The sequence below is a fragment of the Rhinoraja longicauda genome, chromosome 6 (genome assembly GCF_053455715.1).
Source record: "Rhinoraja longicauda isolate Sanriku21f chromosome 6, sRhiLon1.1, whole genome shotgun sequence".
In the NCBI taxonomy this organism is placed as follows: Eukaryota; Metazoa; Chordata; class Chondrichthyes; order Rajiformes; family Arhynchobatidae; genus Rhinoraja; species Rhinoraja longicauda.
This window is the reverse complement of record NC_135958.1, coordinates 15,040,068-15,062,379: the sequence shown is the minus strand read 5'-3', so window position 1 is coordinate 15,062,379 and position 22,312 is coordinate 15,040,068.

Here is a 22,312-nt window from a genome sequence, read left to right as displayed (position 1 = left end):
AAGCAATGGCCAAGAAGGTACACCAACACCTCTACCTCCTTAGAAGGCTTAGGAAGTTTGGCGTGTCCCCAACAACTCTCACCAACTTCTGCAGATGCACTGTAGAAAGCATTTTATTGGGATGCATCACAGCATGGTTCAGAAACTGTTCCATCCAAGACCACAAGAAATTGCTGATAATTGTGGACGCAGCTCAGACCATCACATAAACCAACCTCCCTTTCATTTACACTTCACACTGCCTTGGCAAGGCCACCAACATAATCAAGGACAAGTCTCACCCTGGTCACTCCCTCTTCTCCCCTCTCCCATTAGGCAAGAGGTACAGAAGTGTGAAAACACACACGTCCAGATTCAGGGACAGTTTCTTCCCAGCTGTTATGAGGCAAGTGAACCATCTTATCAATAACTAGAGAGTATTCCTGAGCTACTATCAACCCTCACTCGAGACCCTCGGACTATCTTTAATCGGACTTTACTTTCACTAAACATTATTCCCTTTACCATGAATCTGTACACTGTAGATGGTTTGATTGTAATCATGTATAGTTTTTCCACTGACTGGTTAGCCCTTTTCATTGCACCTCGGTACACATTATAATAAACTAAACTAGACACGGACATTGAGGGCCAAAGGGTGTATCCCTGTGCTGTACAGTTCTGTGTATTTTGTAAAAGAGGAAGTTATAGTTAGAGAAGGGAAGAAAGGAGCACAAACAATGCCACTAAATCCGATCCTCAATGTAGCATTGTAATAATCTTATCAACTCAACATAGCAATTTGTAAACCCTGTAAATCATGTATCAGTGGTTTCACTATAGCATGGATGCCACCATTCCTCATTTAAAGGGGAAAAGATCAAATTCAATTGTTAGTAAAAGTATTAAATGGGAGTTTCAGATTAAGAGGTGGATTGAGGAATGATTCAACTCAGAGCAGGTGTCTTTTCTTGATGCCAACATACATGCCTACATTAGTTCATCACTAATGCTTGTTTCCTGAAGCAGTCTTGTCCCTCATGTTACACTATCTTCTTGCCATCATGGTTTACAGTATAAATGGGGATGATTTATCCGATACCTTTTAATGCCATTATTAATGGATTCTTGCAGCAACAAGTGAACTCATGGTTGAATTGGAACTGGTGATAACTAGTTTGGTGCAATTTCATGAAGCACTTTTGCTCAGTATATAAAGGACATGGACTGTACAAGCCACAGTGCTATTTACACAAATCCATGTAAAGGCTATGCCTTGGTTACTCACCGAGTTACTTCCAAGCTCTTCAGTTCTTTCTGCAGGTAAGTGCATTCTTCTCTTAGGTGCTAAAGGAAAATTGCATTGATAAATCAGATGGTAACTGCAGCTTAAGTTTAAGAATTCAATTTGCCAAACAAAAGCATGTCTTTATTTAAAGTCTCAAAATGCTTCATAGCCACTTTTTAAATGTGCTCAAACCTGGCAGCTAATTTAGAAACTGCACAATCCTGAAGAGCAGTAAGATAAATGTCACTTCTTCAAGCCTGCTCCGATACATAGCTGATATGACCATAACCTCAGCTTTGCATTCCCATTGACCCATGCTACCCTTTCTGCTCCTTATTTATAAAAGATATCTGACATAATTATTTTCAAAGACTTTGGAACTCTCTTCCTCAAAGGGCGTTGGGACCAAAACTTTACACGAGATCAAAGCCTGCTTCAACTTTATCTTTTTATTCACAAAATGCTGGAGTAACTCAGCAGGTCTTGACCCGAAACGTCACCCATTCCTTCTCTCCCGAAATGCTGCCCGACCTGCTGAGTTACTCCAGCATTTTGTGAATAAATCGATTTGTACCAGCATCTGCAGTTATTTTCTTATTCAACTTTATCTTTAATGGGTGACCCCTTACTTTAAAACAATGAGCCCCAATTCTAAATTCTTTCACAAGATGAAACATCCTTTCCACATCCACCCTATAGTATGTTTCAATCAAATAGTCTTTCACTCTTCTAAATTTCAGTGGATCCAAGCGGAGCATGCCTATTCTTTCCTCAGAGGCTATTCTTGTCTCCTATATTTCCGCTGAACGGCTTACAAAGCATTAACAACTACCCTTCAAGAAGGAGATCAATACTCCAGATGTAATCATGCTAATGCCCTTTATAACTGGACTACAATTCTGGTAACTTCACTCATTTACAAAAAGTACATTTGATTACTTCTACACTCTTGGTCGGATATACATCTCCAATAGTTATGAAGAAAATGTGTCTCTGAAGCTTGTAAAGCATTGCCCATTTAATGCATTAGTAGCTATAACTCTGATTATGAGACTGGTGAATCCTAACATAATACCAGTAAGCACTGACCTACCATGTTTGATTCCAACATCATCTCAAGAGTGTTCATTAATTGATCAATGTACAGATTTTTCTGGAAGGAACAAGAAATACTGATATTTAGAAAGATTTGTGCAGTCTGTGCACCTGCTACAGAGCTAATTCTTGGTACCATCCCAAATGCTCCTCCCATTTTAAGAGGCCATGGATTAGAGGTTTCCAGGAATCGTTGAGGATAGGTTTTTTTTCTGATGGGTGGGGGGTGGGCGGGGGAAGTGTCAAATGAATTGCAGCGTAAGTAAACGTGATGCACTTTGGATCCAAAAGTGAGAGACAAAGTACTTTCCAAGTGGTGAAAAGGAACTTTCCAAATGGTGTCAGCATAACGCCATATACACAATATTAAAATGTCATAGACAGGTCACTAAACAATTAAAAAGATTAATGAAATACTTGTCTTTATATCATGAGTGCTACTGTGAAATGGGACCAAAGTTATGTTATAGCTTTGTCAAATCTACACGCTTCCTGAGGATCCACCTTAATCATTAGCTACAGTGGATGGCAATGGTAAGTTCCTTATTCTTAGGTTTGATCCCATTGTGCTTACTAACTCTAGTTCTGGTTAAAAACATTAAATGCTTAAAATACACATCCTAGTGTAAGTGAACTATCTTTGCTGCCTTGAACAGACAGAGGGAGATAAAACTGTTCCTTCCAAATATTTTAGTTTGCTCAGCTCAATCACTTCAGTCTACAAGCTGAGGCTAAATCTAATTTATGCTCCACGCCCACAACCCAATGACCAGAGCAGTCAATATCAGCAAGTATTTTTGACAATCCTGGACTTGGTCTGCATAGAACGATACATCAATGGAAAGATTGAAGTTATTTTACCACAGTTATGATGTGATCTCTGTCTTCAGATAACATTCTGGCCTCATCTAACACTTCCTGTAAGATATATGTTGATATCAGATTTCAGGAGAATTTTTTCAAAAACATTTCTGTAATAACATTAGATTATCACCACTCGAGAATCCAATTCAGGCATAGTGAATGCAACTTACATGAAGGAACCTTGCCTTGTTGATCATGTCCTTAACAATGTGCTCCTGCTGACATCTCTGATCCTCCAGTTTCTCAATCTTAATTAAACCAAAAGAAGAAATGTTAAAGTAATTTTAAGCTCCAAAATCCATGTCAGTTTCAATTGGCGAACTTCTTAAATCTGAAGAAAATCTCAAAGACGACACAAATTTCAGTTTTAATTCTGACTAGGATAGTGGAGAGAGATTGGAATCAACGTTTCCCCAGAGGTGCATGTTAGTGAGGGCATATCCCTTGGATTTTTCTTAGTTTTAGACCTGGCTGGCCAAATGGATGCCTTTCAAGAGAAGCTTAATTACCACTGCACTACCACCCAACTCTTCCACAATCTTGCATGTTATTCACTTCCTTGCTATCAGACATCTACATCTGCTAAAACTATTAAAATGGCTGTTTTTGTTGGGGCTGTATTTGTTGGCAGTGGCAATGATGAATGAGGCCTTACACTGAAAATCATGCCAAAAGAAACAAGCCGTAGAGTTGCCAGAATGTTTTCACATGACACAGGTTATGCCAGAGAGTGCATGCACATACAAAATGCACAACTTGAGGAAGAACATTGATGTACAGGCAGCCTGCAGAGAACAATGGGAATGAGATAACAGGGGCAGGCAGATTAAAACTGACCTACCTCGTGCTCGTAGAAACTGAACTGGCCAAGGAGACTCTCCTGTTGCTGCTGCTGTGATGAAATTGAAACACCTTATGTTCACAGACTGAATCAAAGCTGCAGAATCAAATCACAGTTAACCTAGTGTTTGAGCAGACTGGAAAATACACCACCATTCTATTGCAGAGTCAGAATCATGGATCCCGAGCTCTGGTCCATCTTGCTGATGGCAATTAGGGGTGGGTGTTAAATAAGAGCCAGACCTGTGATACTTGCATCCCCTTGTGAATGAACAAATATAAACAATTACTTGTAGATCATTAGTGCCAGTTTATGACTAATTTAAAAAATTGGCAATTACGGATAAATTAACGATCTAATAAAAATAAGATGTTTTTATGTGATAATGCATTTGCCGCAGCTTGGAAGATCGTTTTCCTGTCCTTACATGGGATATGAAAACCATCTCAAAGCCCTAACTAGCTGGTCTTATCCAATTTGTCTACAATTTCTGTCCATGATGCACTACTGCCCAAGGTTAAAAGGCTTATGGTTAATTCCCATTGTCTAAATATGTCCTCACTCCCTCCAGTGAACCAACAGCAAATGAAGTGTTTTGATTACAATCTGAAAATTCTACAATGGCAGGACAATTTCTTGCATATCCAATGTTACCATCACTAGTATATTTCACTTACTAACATCACCTCAGAGATACAAATGAGGCCTTCATCAGAACGCATATAATTCTAGTCTGATTGGCCAAATGTCATACATCTGAACTTCAAAGTATTGTAAATCACTACTCAATTGTTTTAGTCTGAGTGTCTCTTCATCTGGCCCAATACCTAATGTCCTGGCTGTATCATCCTTTTCTATTGTTCCAAATCCGTTGGCTGTTATACATCTTTCTTAGTGTAATATTTAATTTCTTCTTACTGTTTGTCCCATTTTCCAGGATGACTTTGTTTCTGATCTCTTTGTCCCTGTTTGGTTCTTATATTATTCTATTCTAGTACTGACCAGCCAAAAGTTTTGTTTCTTCAGTTGCCAATATACATCCTCCACATTGCCCATTTCTTTCACCATGTCCTGGAGAACACGGACTTCACTGCATGATTCATGAAATCTGTAAAAATAAGTCAGCTATTTGTTTAAACATTGTTATTCCAGAGTTTAACTATGTATTGAAGACAATAAGCTGATGAAGACTAAATGGATCCCAGCTTTGGATAGCACTGTTTTTGCGCATAACCTGTCTGTCCCTCCTTATTCATTTTATTTTCATTCATTTCATTTACCTCTGGGTTTGTTAAAGTAACAGAATTTACAGCACAATGGATATTCAGCCTTCATGCTCTTTCACTCCATTTGACTTTTCATTTTCTAAGGTGTAGCTGATGTGTCTATCTTTTCTACCAAATTTATTAAACACATTTTTCTTGTATGTCTCTTTTGTCAGTCAACGGTTCTCTTGTATTCCTTAGTGTTAATATTAACCTCACTGAGAGTCATTACATATAGATTTTGATTCATTGTTCTTGAATCTAACTTATTAAGTGTAATTTATGAATAACAGTGTTCCTCACATTGATTCTTGTGATACAGGTTTTCTCCTGCTTCCAATCTGAATAACAACCCTATGCCCATCCTTCATTGTTTTATATTTTATTTAGGCAAATCACTTTAACGTCAGTTGTCCAGATTGCACTAACTTTGTTACAAGACTTGTGTATAACCTTAAAGGACTTCTGAAAATCCAAGTTATTGTCAAGCTTATACAAGCCATGTCTACTATCTGTTGCCTTGTCAAAAAGGTCAATTAAATTTATGATGCATGATTTAGCCTTTTGGATCTTTTGGATAGGTGCAGGATGAGGCCATTTGGCCATTCGAGCCAGCACCACCATTCATTGTGATCATGACTGATCATCCACAATCAGTAACTTGTGCCTGCCTTCTCCCCATATCCCTTGATTCCACTAGGCCTTAGAGCTCTAACTCTCTTTTAAATTCAACCAGTGAATTGGCCTCCACTCCCTTCTGTGGCAGAGAATTCCACAAATTCACAACTCTTTGGGTGAAAAAGTTTTTTCTCACCTCAGTTTTACTGTTTGATTCTATGCTCTTTATTGGGATCGACAATGCAATCCTTGAAATTGGCTCTCAATCTGCAAGGCCCAATGCAGGACAAGGTCTTGCTGATGAAATCAGTAAGCCCCATTGCCATTAATGTTTTAACCGATTAAAATATTTTCCCAGGCTAAACAGTGGTCAAAGTTATAAGACATTTAACCGTTATAAATGATATTCACCAGCATTACAAAGTCTACTAAAAATCATACAGTTAAAATATTTAACTGTAGAAAATGAATTGCATAGCACCTGCTTTTCTCAGCACTGAGATCCAATTTTAAGTTTACATTGAATGGATTGTGATAATGGTAGTTTCTGAGTGAAACTATGCTGGTTGGGAAATTGGTCTGGGCAAGACAATGGTAGTTCCATGTAGTGTGCCTGGACCTGGTGTAAGACACACATCTAATAACATCACTTGATATCAAACACCCATTTTCATCTATACCGACATGAATTGGACCTCAGAGCTCCACACTACCACTGCAGAACAGTCTTAGTCAAACTAAGAATATAGCAGGATAGTTTGCTGCTTTTCTCACTACTTAAACTTATATTCTGTTGACCTTGGGAGACCTGATTAGATAGCCGTTCAAATTATTTTCATTATAAATCGAGTTTATCCAGCAGGGGAAACACTTATTATATTGATCAGATTGGTATTCAGTGGGTCGGGAAATGCACTCACAGTCTACATTTCATGGTAATAAAGACCACATCAGTCACCAATAGATAATTCCTCATGAGGCTCGGCTCAAGTCCATTTAAGTCATTGCATCAACACAACAGGCAGAGCTACTGAAAAATAAGTTGTTCGTTTCACTCAATAAGTGACAACTGAGGGATCTGGTCAATGTAGCAACATTCTTTTTTGCACACATTCCATTACTTTGCACTGATGAGTTTGCTGAGTGCATTTCCAAGGATACTTGCTTATGTTTTCTTTTTGCACATTTCTTCCCTTTCCCTTTTGGCATGGTTAGTGTGCCGAGCTCATTAATTATTGCATTGTGTTAGCATGGAGTCAGCTTTTAGCCCGTGGTGGTTTGGGAACATCTCTCCCTTCTTTAGTGTTTCATGCTCAACACTATTAACTGAGTTTCTTCAGGAGGAGAATTTCATATCACCAAGGTTTTTTTCACTTACTCAATATCAACACCAGAGTTCCTTCCAGATGCTTCAAACTTCGCAAGGTCATCATCCACTAGAATTGAAAAAAAAGGATCATCTTTGGCCCTTCACGATAGACATTTGATAGAGGATTCTGCAATTAGTGAGCTTTCTTTGAAATTGCATCTATGTGTTGGGATCCAGTACAGATTATCGGAAATGTGCATACCCAGGAACCTGAAGTGGTTGACTATCTTCACTGCTGTCCTGCCATTGAAAATAGGTGCATGGTCATTCAGTTTTCTCTTTTTGAAGTCAAAAATTAGTTCCAATATCTTGTTAATGATAAAAGCAGGATTGTTGTTTTGCACAACTCAACCAGCTGTCAATCTCCTTTCTGTACTCTAACTCGTCATTTATCCAATGACGGTCTGCTACATAGTCATGGGTATAGAGAGAGTAGAGCAGGGGACTGAGCATGTAACCTTGTCCTGTCCCTGCCAGAAGCACTTAAACTTTCAGATTAAGATGATTAAAATGTACTTTAACTGTTGCTTTCTTTGTTCATTTTCTTACAATGAACTAAGGCCGTTCTCAGATTCATATCTGACTTGTTTTACGATGAACTTTCCCGGTTATCTTTAAAAAGATTGGAGAAACACATGCTGGAGAGATGCACATATCCAAACTGAATCTCAAGGGGGCACTATTGTTATACAACTGGGCCACATTGTGCTGCTGCTTAGATAATGGAAAGCATGACGACATTAAAAAAAACCTCCATCATTCATAAAACTTAACAGGATTGTTGCAAATGTACCTTTCTAAGGCCAACTTAAATTTGCAAATTCAAATGTGACAGGTACATTGTGGCATTCAGAACATACAAAAGTACCGCGCTGGAACAGGCCCTTTGGCCCACAATACCCATGACAAACCAGATACCAAGTTAACTAACCTCTGCCTGCATGCGATCCTTATCCCTCCATATCTATGTGCCTTTCTAAAAATCTCTTAAATGCCACAATATCAGTCTCCACCACCACCCCTGGCAGCACATTCCAGGCACCCACCAATCTCTAAAAAATAACTTGCCCTACGAATCTTCTTTAAACTTTGGTTGGCCAAATCAGGACCAATGAAGAGACTGAATATAGGAAAGAGATAGACAATTTGGCAACACCGTGTCACAACAACAACCTTCCCTCAATGTCAACTAGATAAATGAGTTTGCTATCGACGTCAGGAAGTGAGGTGGAGTACATGCCCTAATCAGCATCAATGGTGCAGAAGTGGAAAGCATCAAGTTCGAGTTGTTGGAGGTTCAGGTTCCTTGGCATTAATATTAGCAACAATCTGCCGTGGACCAACCATATTGATCTGACAGCCAAGAAGACATAACGCCTTTACTTCCTGAGGAGACTGAGGAAATTTGGCACGTCTCCAATGACTCTTACAAACATCTACAAATGCACCAGAAAAAGCATACTGTCAGGTTGCATCATAGCATGGTTTGGGAATAACTCTGCCCAAGACCGCAGACTCAGAAAAGCAGCCAACTGAATCAAAGTCTTGTCCCACCCTGGACATTCCTTCTTCTCCCTGCTGCCATTGGGCAAAAGGTAAAGAAGCTTGAAAACACACACAGCCAGACTCAGCAATGGCTTCTTCCTCAAAACATAGAAAATAGGTGCAGGAGGAGGCCATTTGACCCTTTGAGCCAGCACCGCCATTCATTGTGATCATGGCTGATCATCCATAATCAGTAACCTGTGCCTGCCTTCTCCCCATATCCCTTGATTCCACTAGCCCCTAGAGCTCTATCTAACTCTCTTAAATTTATCCAGTGAATTGGCCTCCACTGCCTTCTGGGCAGAGAATTCCACAAATTCACACTCTGGGTGAATATGTTTCTTCTCACCTCAGTTTTAAATGGCCTCCCCTTTATTCTTAGAGTGTGGCCCCTGGGTCTGGACTCCCCCAACTTTGGGAACATTTTTCCTGCATCTAACTTGTCCAGTCCTTTTATAATTTTATACGTCTCTATGAGATCCCCTCTCATCCTTCTAAACTCCAGTGAATACAACTCCAGTGAATACATTCCTCATATGACAGTCCCGCCATCCCAGAGATTAACCTCATGAACCTACGCTGCACTGCCTCAATAGCAAGGATGTCCTTCCTCAAATTAGGAGACCAAAATTGCACACAATACTCCAGATGTGGTTTCACCAGGGCCCTATACAACTACAGAAGGACCTCTTGACTCCTATACTCAAAACCTCTCGTTACGAAGGCTAACATGTCATTAGCTTTCTGCACTACTTACTGCACCTGCACATTTAGTTTCAGTGACTGGTGTACCAGGTCTCGTTGCACTTCCCCATTACCTAATCTGACACCATTGAAATAATATTCTGCCTCCTTGTTTTTGCCGCCAAAGTGGATAACCTCACATTTATCTACATTATACTGCATCTGCCCACTGATTCAACCTGTCTAAGTCACCCTGCAACTTCCTAACATCCTCTTCGCAGTTCACACTGCCACCCAGCTTTGTGTCATCTGCAAACTTGCTAATGTTCCTTCTAATTCCATCATCCAAATCATTAATATATATTGTAAATAGTTGCGGCCCCAGCACCGAGCCTTGCGGCACTCCACTCTCCACTGCCTGCCATTCTGAAAAGGACCCGTTTATTCCTACTCTTTGCTTTCTGTCTGCCAACCAATTCTCTATCCATGTCAATACCCTACCCCCAATACCATGTGCTCTCATTTTGCTCACCAATCTCCCGTGTGGGACCTTGTCAAAGGCTTTCTGAAAGTCTAGATACACTACATCCATTGGCTCACCTTCATCCATTTTACTTGTCACATCCTCAAAAAAACCCAGAAGCTTAGTCAAGCATGATTTCCCCTTCATAAATCCATGCTGACTCGGACCAATCCTTTTACTGCTATCCAAATGCACCGTTATTACCTCTTTAATAATTGACTCCAGCATTTTCCCCTCCACCGATGTCAGGCTAACTTGTCAATAATTCCCTGTTTTCTCTCTCGCTCCTTTCGTGAAAAGTGGGATAATATTAGCTACCCTCCAATCCACAGGAACTGATCCTCACTGTTATTAGGCTTTTGAATGGTCCTCCCCAAGTCAAGATAATCAAACATCACAATCATAAACAACGCTCTTATGCAAGACCAAATCCATTAAACACACTACAGGCAAAGCAATTACTGTGTCAAAATAAGTATGCCTTTTATTAAAATACTTGAAATATTTTAACTTGTAAGGATCAGAAGATGATCGTAACACTTCAAGCTTGGAATGTTCAAAGAATAACACCATATCTGCGCCCAAGATGAGGTGTTCCAAACCAGGACTCCCGAGATGTCCTCATTCATTAGGAAATGGGGGTTCCCCTCTTCCATCACAGATGAGGCCCTCACTAGGGTCTCCTCGATATCCTGCAATTCCGCTCTCGCTCTTTCACCCCATCAGCCGCTGCATACAGCACATAATCCTCCTACATTTTCGACACCTCCAACGGGATCCCACCACTAGCCACATCTTCCCATTGCCACCCCTTTCCACAGAGATTGTTCCCTCCGCAACTCCCTGGTTAACTTGTCCCTTCCCACCCAAACCACCACCTCCCCAGGAGGAAATGCAACACCTGTCCCTATGCCTCATACCTTGACTGTCCAAGGACCCCAACAGTCTTTTCAGGTGAGGCAGAGATTCACTTGCACCTCCTCCAACCTCATCTACTCTATCTGCTGTTCCAGGTGTGGACTCCCATATATTGGTGAGACCAAGCGCAGGCTTGGCGATCATATCGCTGAACACCTCTGCTCAGTCCGCCTAAACCTACCTGATAGACAATAGGTGCAGGAGTAGGCCATTCGGCCCTTCGAACCAGAACCGCCATTCAACGTGATCATGGCTGATCATTCTCAGTTGATCTCCCAGTTGCTAAACACTTTAACTCTCCCTCCCATTCCCACACTGACCGTTCTGTCCTGGGCCTCCTCCATTGTCAGAGTAAGGCCCAGCGCAAATTGGAGGAACAACACCTCATGTTTTGCTTGGGCAGCTCACACCCCAGCGATATGAATATTGACTTCTCTAACTTCAAGTAGCCCTTGCTTTCCCTCTCTCTCTCTCTCCATCCCTCCCACTTCCCAGTTCTCTGACCAGTCTGACTGTCCCAGATTACATTGTATCTGTTTGCTTTGTTGTTACCTTATCCTAGCTAACAATGATCCATTCTACATTTTCCTTGGTCTCCACTCTCTTTGATGTCTCATTCTCACATCTTACACTTCCTTATCTCTGTATCTCCCCTTTCCCCGATTCTCAGTCTGAAGAAGGGTCTCTACCCAAAATGTCACCCATTCCATCTCTCCAGAGATGCTGCCTGTCCTGCTGACGTCAGCATTTTGTGTCTATCTTTGAATGTTCAAGGAAACAAGATGGAAGGCTATCCCTAATCCTAATTTAAGAAAAACAACAATGAATGAATGTGGACTTAATAAATGTGGGAGTCACAATTCCACGTGGCAGTAATACGAATTATGGAATGAAGTCACAATCTGCACCTGGGGACAAAAGAATTACTAGAATAGAATTTTTATTTTCTATCTATACCTAATGTCTTGAGAGCTTGGGTTTTTCAATAATTTTTACAATAGTTAGACCTAAAGGACCTTTGCTCGGAGTATTAGAGATGACGTATGGAGATGAAGTGTATGTGTAAAGATTCTGGTTGATTTCCCCCGTGTACATTGTTTGTTGTAGATGCTTCGTATTCTTACCTTGTGATTTTCTCTTGGTGCTGATGGTAGTGTTGGATTGAAAACTGATTGACATTTTCAACAAATATCTTCAGTCATTATCACCAGAGATTTCTTGATTTTAGAATTTGAAAAAAAGGGAGAAATTCTGTTGGTGAATGGACAGATGGCAGCTGCATTATTTACAAGTATTACACATGCTTTAAAAAATTCTCACATAACTAGTTCCCAGAGTAATTTTACAAACATGCCACAATAGTTTGTAGTAAGTGATAACAATAATAACTTGCATTTATATGGTACCTGTAATGTACGAGATGGGACTTTGCAGATAAATAATACATGCATAAGGAGCCAGAGAAAGGTTAGGGAAGGTTTCTGAAAGCTAGCTTAAAAAGATGGGATGATACAATTATGGCAGAGATATAGAAATGCCCAGATGCGAAGGGAGGCAATTCCAGAGAACACGTTCCAAAGCAATCAAAACCTCTGTCAATGGTGCTTTCATTGAGCATGTGAAGGAGGGCTGAAGGGAGATAGAGAGGTATGGCTGGAGAAAGTTGCACAAATAATAGAATTTCAGAATGAAAACAAGAATTTTAAATTAGGTTCATTGGGATATTGGGAGACAGTATGGCCAGGTGAACTGCATTGTGCACATATTTAAGTTACTGGTTGATTAACAATGATGGGAGAAGAGAGTGCAGTCTTTGAATGAAAAGTATGCAAAAAAAGTGTTCCAGCAGTGGAGAAAAGACTGAAGTATGAAGGAAAATGAAAATGGAGCAGAAGTAAAGTTAAGGATTTGGTACATGGATAGATTTGGTATATGAAATACAATTTAAAGTCAGATATGGCATCAAGGTTTTATGAGCATAAGCAAATAATGACAGAGGGTGCAGGAAGTTGGTAGCAAAGCTGCAGAATTTATTGTGGCCACATAACTGTTCTGGTCTTCCTGATTAACTAAAGGGAAAGGGAAATGTTCAGAGCACTGGACGAAGGCACCAGAGTTATGAGTTCAGATCCTGCTACTGCAACTACAGAATTTAAATTCAATTAATAACCAACAATGTGGTTTACTCTTATATCCCCTTTCAGGCAAGTGTACAGCTTTATCGCATTTGTTAAAGTAGAGAAAAAAAAGAAAACCAGATCTCCCAGCATCAATCTAGCTTGCATGAAAGCAGTCTTTCCCAGCCAAAGTCAACTTCACAAACTCCTCCTCACACACTGATTAAAGGGTAAAATTATCACTATTTCTCTTTCTGCAGACACTACCAGATTTGCTGAGTGTTTCCAACATTTAATGTTTTTATTCCTCCTCTCAAACATACGCAGATAAGTGTCTAAATTAGGAGCACAATGCCACAAACGTCAAGAAATAACTGACTTAGTCGTCATCACGGAACATGCAACAGTACAGAGCTTGAAACAGACCCACCATTTCTGTGGCAACCATTATGCCAACATGCCTTCATATGGTGTATATCCCTCTATCATCTGTTTATTCTTGTGTTTGTCTAAATGTCTCATTAATGTCACTCCTGTCTGCTTCTACCACCTCACCTCGCATTGCATTCAAAGCACCCACTACTGGCTGTGTGAAACAAAACTTACCATGCACATCTCTTTTAATCTTTCCCATTTACCTTAAAATTATGCCTTTTAATGTTTGATGTTTTTATCTTCATATCATATCATATCATATATATACAGCCGGAAACAGGCCTTTTCGGTCCCCCAAGTCCGTGCCGCCCAGCGATCCCCGTACATTAACACTATCCTACACCCACTAGGGACAATTTTTACATTTACATTTACCCAGCCAATTAACCTACATATCTTGATGGAAAAAACTCTGGGGATCTACCCTTCCTTTGTTTTAGTTTTCCAAATACAGCATGGAAAAAGGTTCTTCAACTGGCCGAGACCACACCAACCATCGATCACTCATTCAGACAATGATATCCTGCTTTCACATCCACTTCCTGCACACTGGAGGCAATCTGCAGAGACCAATTAACCTACAAACTCGCTCGTCTTTGGGATGTGGAAGGAAAATGGAGCACCGGAAGAAATCTAAATGATCACAGGGAGAATGTGCAAACTTCACTCAGTAACCATGGAGGTCCCCAACATTAACATCAGACTGTATTAGGTCTGATGGCATCATGTCAAATGTGGACAAAGAAACCTCTTCCATCCTCACTCAACTGATGATTCCTTCCTTTGAACACTACATTGAAGAACCACTGGTAATTATCTCATTCTGTCTGTTTGATCATTCCCAAATCAAAATGCTCCACTGCTGATAGACCTGCCTTCAGTTGCCAAGGTTCCAGAATTCCCTCTCTACCAGGTTTTCCTAATATCTCCGTGCTGCAACATTCAACTGCATTACCTTGGGATGAATTTCTACGTTCAAGCTGCTTCATAAACATTCAGAAGACTCACACGAGTGGCCAGTGTACATTTTGCATTGACCATGTTTCATTTAAACTCCGACTCTAGGGGAGCTTATAAGAAGGGTGAAATTAACTGGAAATAGTTGGGATCGAGGGATTATAATTGTTTTTGGATCTTGAGAGGAGAGCAGAATGATTTCAATTACGTTTCTATCATGTACCTTATATAATCAACAAAGATGCTTAAGCACAGCTGAGGACTGAAGTGAGAGAACCAGAGTAGTAGATGGGGGGGGGGGGGGGGAAACAGAGGTATGAGGAGTCCACATCCATAGAAACACTTTGGGTGACACTCTGATGAAATAAAGGTAATAGTACATGCTGGTGGCAATGGAGCAGGTGAGAAGTGATGTGTTTAAAAGAGTTATATTAAATTATTCTCATAACACTCTTGCTTACATGCAAGATCTATTTTTGCAAGCAGATGCGTGCCTCAAAAAAACTGAAAATAGGATGCAACAGCAGTTACTTAGGATTATTTTTAATCCTGGCCTGCATGGTTTAATTGTGCCCAATGCAAATGTAATTTGGTAAAATGTTCCAACAGGAATTAATGGACAGAAGACTCAAAGTGAGTAATCTTTAAATTGCTTTTAAAGGGCATTAAAAAAAATGGCAGGCAGTATCAAGCAATGTTGCTTCTCTTTTGGCTCAGTGAAAACTGAAGATCGGTCCCAATGGAACCGAAGATTCCAATGGGTTAATACAGTGTGACAGAAACTACAGAAAGTTGTCGGAATTCCTCTGTAGTTAAAGTCCCAACAGACATTGTACTTTCTACTCATCTGAAAAGGTTCAAAATAACCTGGCAAGTGTCCACACCATTTTCCTTCAACTCTCTTGTGCAGCTAGTTGGCCATATGATCATACTGTTAATTTGTTGCATTCAGAGGTCTTACTTGCAGTTCTTTTTTAAAAATTGGACTTAATTTGTGTCAAATAGAACTTAAATCTCGATATTGGACATGAGAAATGGATGCATTTTTTTAAATAATGAAGCAGATTAAATGACTTGAAAGGACATTTATAGTCTGCCAAATGTAACAACATAATTGAGTAGGGTGTTGCTGCAAAGCAGATGCCTGTTCTGCACCTGATAGAAACAGGATACCCTCTACAGTAAAGCTGGGATACTCCCATACCCCGAGACCTAGGTGAAACATGTCAGCTGCACACAGTGCTGAGCATATTTGCAGATTTGCTTTTGGGTCTCTGGTAATTTACAGAAATCAGGGCTCCTTAGAGTTCAAGGAAGTCAACACAGGTGTAAAGGAACTCCATCCTCAAGAGCCACCTGTTCACCAAGGACCCCGAATGACCTGACCATATTGTACAAGCTCAAGTTACATAAACAGATGGATTTTATCTTATGACAGAGAACCATTTTATCTTATGACAGAGAATCAAGCAAAGGAGATGTACTGTTTACATATTCAATGGATGGCGAGCCATATGAAATGATTGATCCTTCAAGTAACTCAGCCCTTTTCCTCAGGTAATCAAGAAAATTGTTCTACCATGGAATGAAATAGGCTCAGTCCGCCTTTTGTCACATAAGACAAGAATATATAGAGTACAATGGAACTCGCATTTTTAGTTTAGAGATTCAGCACGGAGGCAGGCTCTTCGGCCCATCGAGCCTGCACTGATCAGCAACCCGCACATTAATACTGTCCTACACATACTAGGGATAATTTACATTTCTACCAAGCCCATTAACCTACAAACCTGTACGACTTTGGCGTGTGGGAGGAAACTGAAGATCTCGGAGAAAACCCACGCGGTCACGGAGAGAATGTACAAACTCCCTACAGACAGCTTCCGTAGTCGGGATCGAACCTGGGTCTCTGGCGCTGAAAGCGCTGTAAGGCAGCAACTCTACCGCTGTGCCACTGCATTGGTGTCTCCTCTATGAGCACTCAACCATTTCAACCTGGGCCAAGTTTTGTTAATGATTGAAGCAAATGGTGCTTGCTCTTATGTGTAACAGTAGAACATACATGCAGTGTATTGAAATGCAGAGCAGCAATTAAGTATTGCACATGACTATCACCTGCACATGATAAAAACAGAACTACACTTATTACATCATACATTTGACATTATGCTCCTTAATGCACATGAATAAATAGTGGTGAATTTATTCCATGTTATTGGGTGCATTTAATGCAGCACCTCACAGAATGAATACATAATAGGTATCTTTCCAGAACCATCATTTGCATTAATTTAAATTCTAGCAGCAGAACAATTTGTGATTTCAAAATAGCTAAATAAAAGTAGGGGAAAATCATTCACATCAGCAAGTTGCAACAAAGAAATAACACCTAGTATAGAGAATGGTGCTGCATATGAACAGGCCCTTGGGTCCACGATGACAGTACTGAATATGATGACAAATGAAACTAATTCCTTCTGCATGCACATGATCCACATCCCGCCATTCCATGTTTATTCATGTGGCTGTCTAATGCTTCTATCATATCTGCTTTCACCACCAATCCTGGCATGATTCTTCTGCAGCTTTTGCAAAGCATCCACATCCTTCATGTAATGGGGCAGCCCTAACTGCACACTCTACTCCAAATTTACCGCAGCCAAAGCTTTATACAGGTGCAATATGATTTCCTGACTCCAGATTCCTTAAAGTGCCTTATCACATCAAAGTTTCTCAAAGAACATAACTGTAATTATTATTAAAGTATATTGTTTGTGGTAATGTAGACAAGCATAGGCCTACTCAACAATCACAACTCACAAACAATTGAGATGAATAAATAGCCATTGTTCCTTCCTATTGGTATTGGTTCAGTCCAGGTCACCAGAACACTCACCTGAACATTCAAAGGAAGTTGAACTCTAGTTCAGCAACCTATGTAAAGGATGCAACTGCCTATTACATTAGGGTGTTAGACTTGATTGCCTGGTCAAATTCTGTTGAGTGCTCAAATGTCAAAACTGATGGCAAGATCTCCCTTGGAGGAAAACTAACCAAATATTCTACATAATTTAAATGTACAGTCACGCTAAAATAATTCTCATCCAACGCTCATTAGGATCTGCTGCTTCATAAGAAATGTAGCTTGGAGATTCTGCAATTAGTCACTGCTTCATTTCAAAACTATAACCCAGATCAGGCTGGCCTAAGTATTTATCCTCTGCCACTTTACAAAGTCTTGCATGGAATAGGTTCATCACATATCCAGAGGTAAGACAGGTACAGCCCAGCTGCCAGCTACACCAGGGCATAGGTCTAAATATCTTGAAAGATTCTCTTTTTAAAAGAGTTATGAATTTACACAAGCAATGTATAGCATCTCTACATCTGTAGAATATAAATGGAGACATCCAATAAAATTTCACACTGAAGAAAATTAATAGCAAAAAAATCAGAATAATACCATTATAGGGTTGTGCAGTACTGCATTTTCCTGCAATCAGACATCAGTTAACCTGGAAATATGTGCGCAATTATGAAGTCATAATGTGGGAGGTTCTGATGTCACAATGTCACATTTGTTCCAGGATTTCATCAAGACATTTTAAAATACCAAGCACTGAAATAAAAGTCGGTAATGGACACATGGAGCACAACCAATTGTTCAGTCATGAACCTGGTATTCAAACCCATGTAAAATCTTCATATTTTATTAATTATGATTTGTTAACACCACCTGCTTCTCCTGTGGGTCACTGACTTTGGCCTCCACAAAAACAGTGACCCATAGGAGAAATGCAGTATTGTATAAGCAATTGATTCTAATTTCAGAGATAGTCAGAAAACTTATCTAATATCTGTATGCTTCGCAATATGGATTTGTTGTTGTTAACCGCACATAATTCCTGAATCAAAGATCTGTGTTAACGAACATTATCACACCACTCGGAAAATGCTGCAAAAATACAAGCTATTGGCCCAAACAGCCCCAAGCAACATTAATTCTCCAGTTGAATCTTCCCTCGCCTTTCTTCAACTAGGTATAGCCTCCTCTTAAATGCATCCATGCTATTTGATCTGCCAACTTTTGGTAGTGACAACTCCCTCAATTAATAAAATGTTTTATTAAACAAAAGAGAGTGAGGGACAGAAAAAGAATAAGGCAGAAGGAGAGGGAGTGACCTAGGATAGAGAAACATACGAACATCGACCTCATCCACTCTAACAGCATATGCAACAGATAGCAGTGCATTACAATGTACAATTCTTAAAAGAGAATACATGCAGTATTGTATAAGCAAAATATGCTCTGCGTGGAATACCCCCAATAGTAAGCAATGATGAGGACACAGGTTTGCCTTATGTGATGGCAGCGAGGAAGTTTAACCCAAGAGATTTTTCTAAAATGATCGCAAGAGAGAATGTTACTTCCTTTATAAATCAGCATTGGCAGTTGCTTGCTTCTAGTTTCTTTCATTTGGATACTTTTTATGTTACACAGATAAACAACCTGTGTAAGACAAGGGCAAGACATATATCAATATGTCAGAATGGTTTAGAAATGTATATTATATGCAAAATTAAGGAGCTTTTCCAGGTGGGTCTTCAAATATATGTTATCAGGCAGTGCATCTTAACCACCCACAGCATCATTCACATTGACTTCATTTGATTTTTTGGAGCAAGCATAATTTACAAATAAATGGAAGCCTCAGCCTCAGCTTATTTCAGAAGTTGGTTACATTATATTACACCTGCTGACTGATACCACATTGTCTGACTGAAGACCCACACATTCTTGCAGAGGTGTGGATTACAATGCATCGCACCAATCTCAGTTAGGAACCAGTAAGTATTGGGCATGATGTAACAGAAATGGTGAACTTAATTTGTAGTTTATTGCTTATTCTTCCCAAATCCTGCAGCTTGTTAAAAGTAACTTATTTTAAAAGGTTTTCTAGTCTCCAAAACTCAGTAAAGCATGTCTTCTATTCATGGCAGCAGCCAATATTATCGATTGTTAATATACACCAGGAAATTAATTGAACACATCCGAGTGCTGTAAAATAAAAATCTACCTCAATATGACAATCGTGACACTGTACGGAGCATCAAAGTACCTTTGTGTATGTATTGTAGAAATGACCATATATTCTAGAATTTTAAGATATTCAAATTTGTTTATGAAAGTCAAGCTAATGATTAAAGTATGCATCACTTCTCATACGAACTATTTTTAATTTGGCTGCATTGAGTAAAAACAAGGAGAGGACACCAGAAACTGCAGAAGCAGTGATCTGGAGCAAAAAAATAAGCTCCTGGAGGAATTTAACAGGTTAGACAGCATTTGTGGAAGCAAAGGGATTGCTGGCGTTTCTGGTTGAGACCAATGATCAAGGAAGTTGCAGTGTCTCAACCTGAAACGTTGACTTTCCCTTTGCCTCCACAGACTACATCCAGCAGTTTATTTATACGAAAGAATTGCTGTAGATTAGCTGAATACTGGCAAGGATGAAACATAAGATTATTAAGGGATTGGACACGCTAGAGGCAGGAAAAATGTTCCCGATGTTGGGGGAGTCCAGAACCAGGGGCCACAGTTTAAGAATAAGGGTTAGGCCATTTAGAATGGAGATGAGGAAAAACTTTTTCACTCAGAGTTGTAAATCTGTGGAGTTCTCTGCCTCAGAAGGCAATGGAGGCCAATTCTCCAGATGCTTTGAAGAGAGAGTTAGATAGAGCTCTTAATGATAGCGGAGTCAAGGGGTATGGGGAGAGGGCAGGAACAGGGTACTGATTGTGAATGATCAACTACGATCACATTGAATGGCGGTGCTGGCTCAAAGGGTCAAATGGCCTACTCCTGCACCTATTGTCTAATGTCTAGACTTTTCAAAGTTATTTAATCCTGTTATGATTTGGGACCGGCTGTTGTTAATGTTTGAACTAATTTCAACAATTTGATCTTGTGATTTATCATTGATCAACCTGCTTAGTTTGCCATTGAAATGTCTTATTTGACTGATATTAGGAATGCCACATAGTCATAATTTGTCTAATAATTAATTAATTATTCTATGAGGACATACTATTCTGGATGGTCATTGTGCAGGTTAATTTCTTTCAATTCTTGAATAAAGATAAAGGTTTCTGTTACTGAGCAAGATTTAGTATTAGATTGATTCAAGCAACAGCTGGAAAATTCTGTCTGTATTACAAGAAATTTTGTATTCACTTTTGTATGTAAGCTTTATATTGGATTTCACTTTAACACAAGTATAAATTTATCTAAGTACAAAAAGTGGTGAAAATTATTTATATGCTCTGACAATCAAAAAAGAAACCAAGTTGAAACATTTTACTGAATACTTGATGAAAGCTGTTGATATACTTGCAAAGATACTTGCAAAACTCAAAAGTCTTCTTCTTCTTTCGTGTCCATCATCCATGTTTCAAATGTTACATCACTGTCATCATCTGTCCTGAAAAGGGCGCAAACTTCTGGCGACAATCAGTGGGAGCCATTACTTGTACATTAGATGATGGTGGTAGCAGAATTAGCTCAGGACACTTCCAGTTTCCAGTCCCGCGACCTGGATGCTTCTGCAATGGGGCCAACTCAAAAGTGGCAGGTTGGGAAGATGATTCCTTTTACTTGTCTTACATCAAGAAAACCACCATGATTTCTGGTAGGAACAAGGCACTTTGGGAACAAAGTACTTGTGACAGTAACTGAATATATTAAAATGGAAGAAACTTTGCTCAGTATTAAGTAGTGGACAAATGATCTGACAATGCTGAAATCATGAAGGAAACAAGAGAAGTGTTAGTGAGATAAAGCCAGGTGCCAAGAGTATGCAGATATGGATACCAAGGCAGTGTATTTAGCTGATATAGTTGGGAGATTATGTGTAGATGAGGGCAGCCGAAAGTAAGAGAAGGAATAGATCCTTAGTGAATATCGAATGCAGCAGTAGAACAGCACAGTGGTACAACCGCAGAGTTACTGCCTTACAACGCCAGAGACTCGGGTTCAACCCGGCTGTCTGTACAGAGTTTGTGCGTTCTCGTCATGCGGTGCCTAGGTTTTCTCCGAGTTTCATCGGTTTCCTCCCACACTCCAAAGATGTACAGGTTTGTAGGTTAATTGACTTGGTGTAAATGTAAACATTGTCCCTGTTCATAAACAGTGCGGATTCGGTGGGCCAAAGGGCCCGTTTCCACGCTGTATCTCTAAACGAAACTATTATTGATAAATTTGTGTCTAAGACTGGATAAAATGGAACCAGACAAGATTGGCCCCATTGGTTGGATGACAGCCTGGACCATTGGTTGGATGACAGTCTGGACCATTGAGGAAAAGGATGCCACATTCGAGACCCTTCTTCAGACTCAATCTCAACCTGAAACATCACACATTCCTTCTCTCCAGAGATGCTGCCTGTCCTGCTGAGTTACTCCAGCATTTTTTGGCTATCTTTGTTGTAAACCAGCATCTGCAGTTCCTTCCTACACAGTAAGTTAAGTTGCTCTGACTAGTGACAATAGATTAAAGTATTTGGTGCAAAGGATTTCACTTTAACCTGTAAGAGTGTACCTTCATGACACTACACAAATTTTAATGATTGAAAAATATGTTAAAGATTTTGGATTGCCTGATGTCATCTACCCCTAATTTGTCATTTTTGGGTTAATACTGAAGTCTATTTCTCAAGTACATATATTTTTGGGGTTCAATCTATATCTTACTGAAGTTATCCATCTCTACACTGCTCAGCATCTGCCTCTTAACAGCAGGAAGTTTAATAATGGGT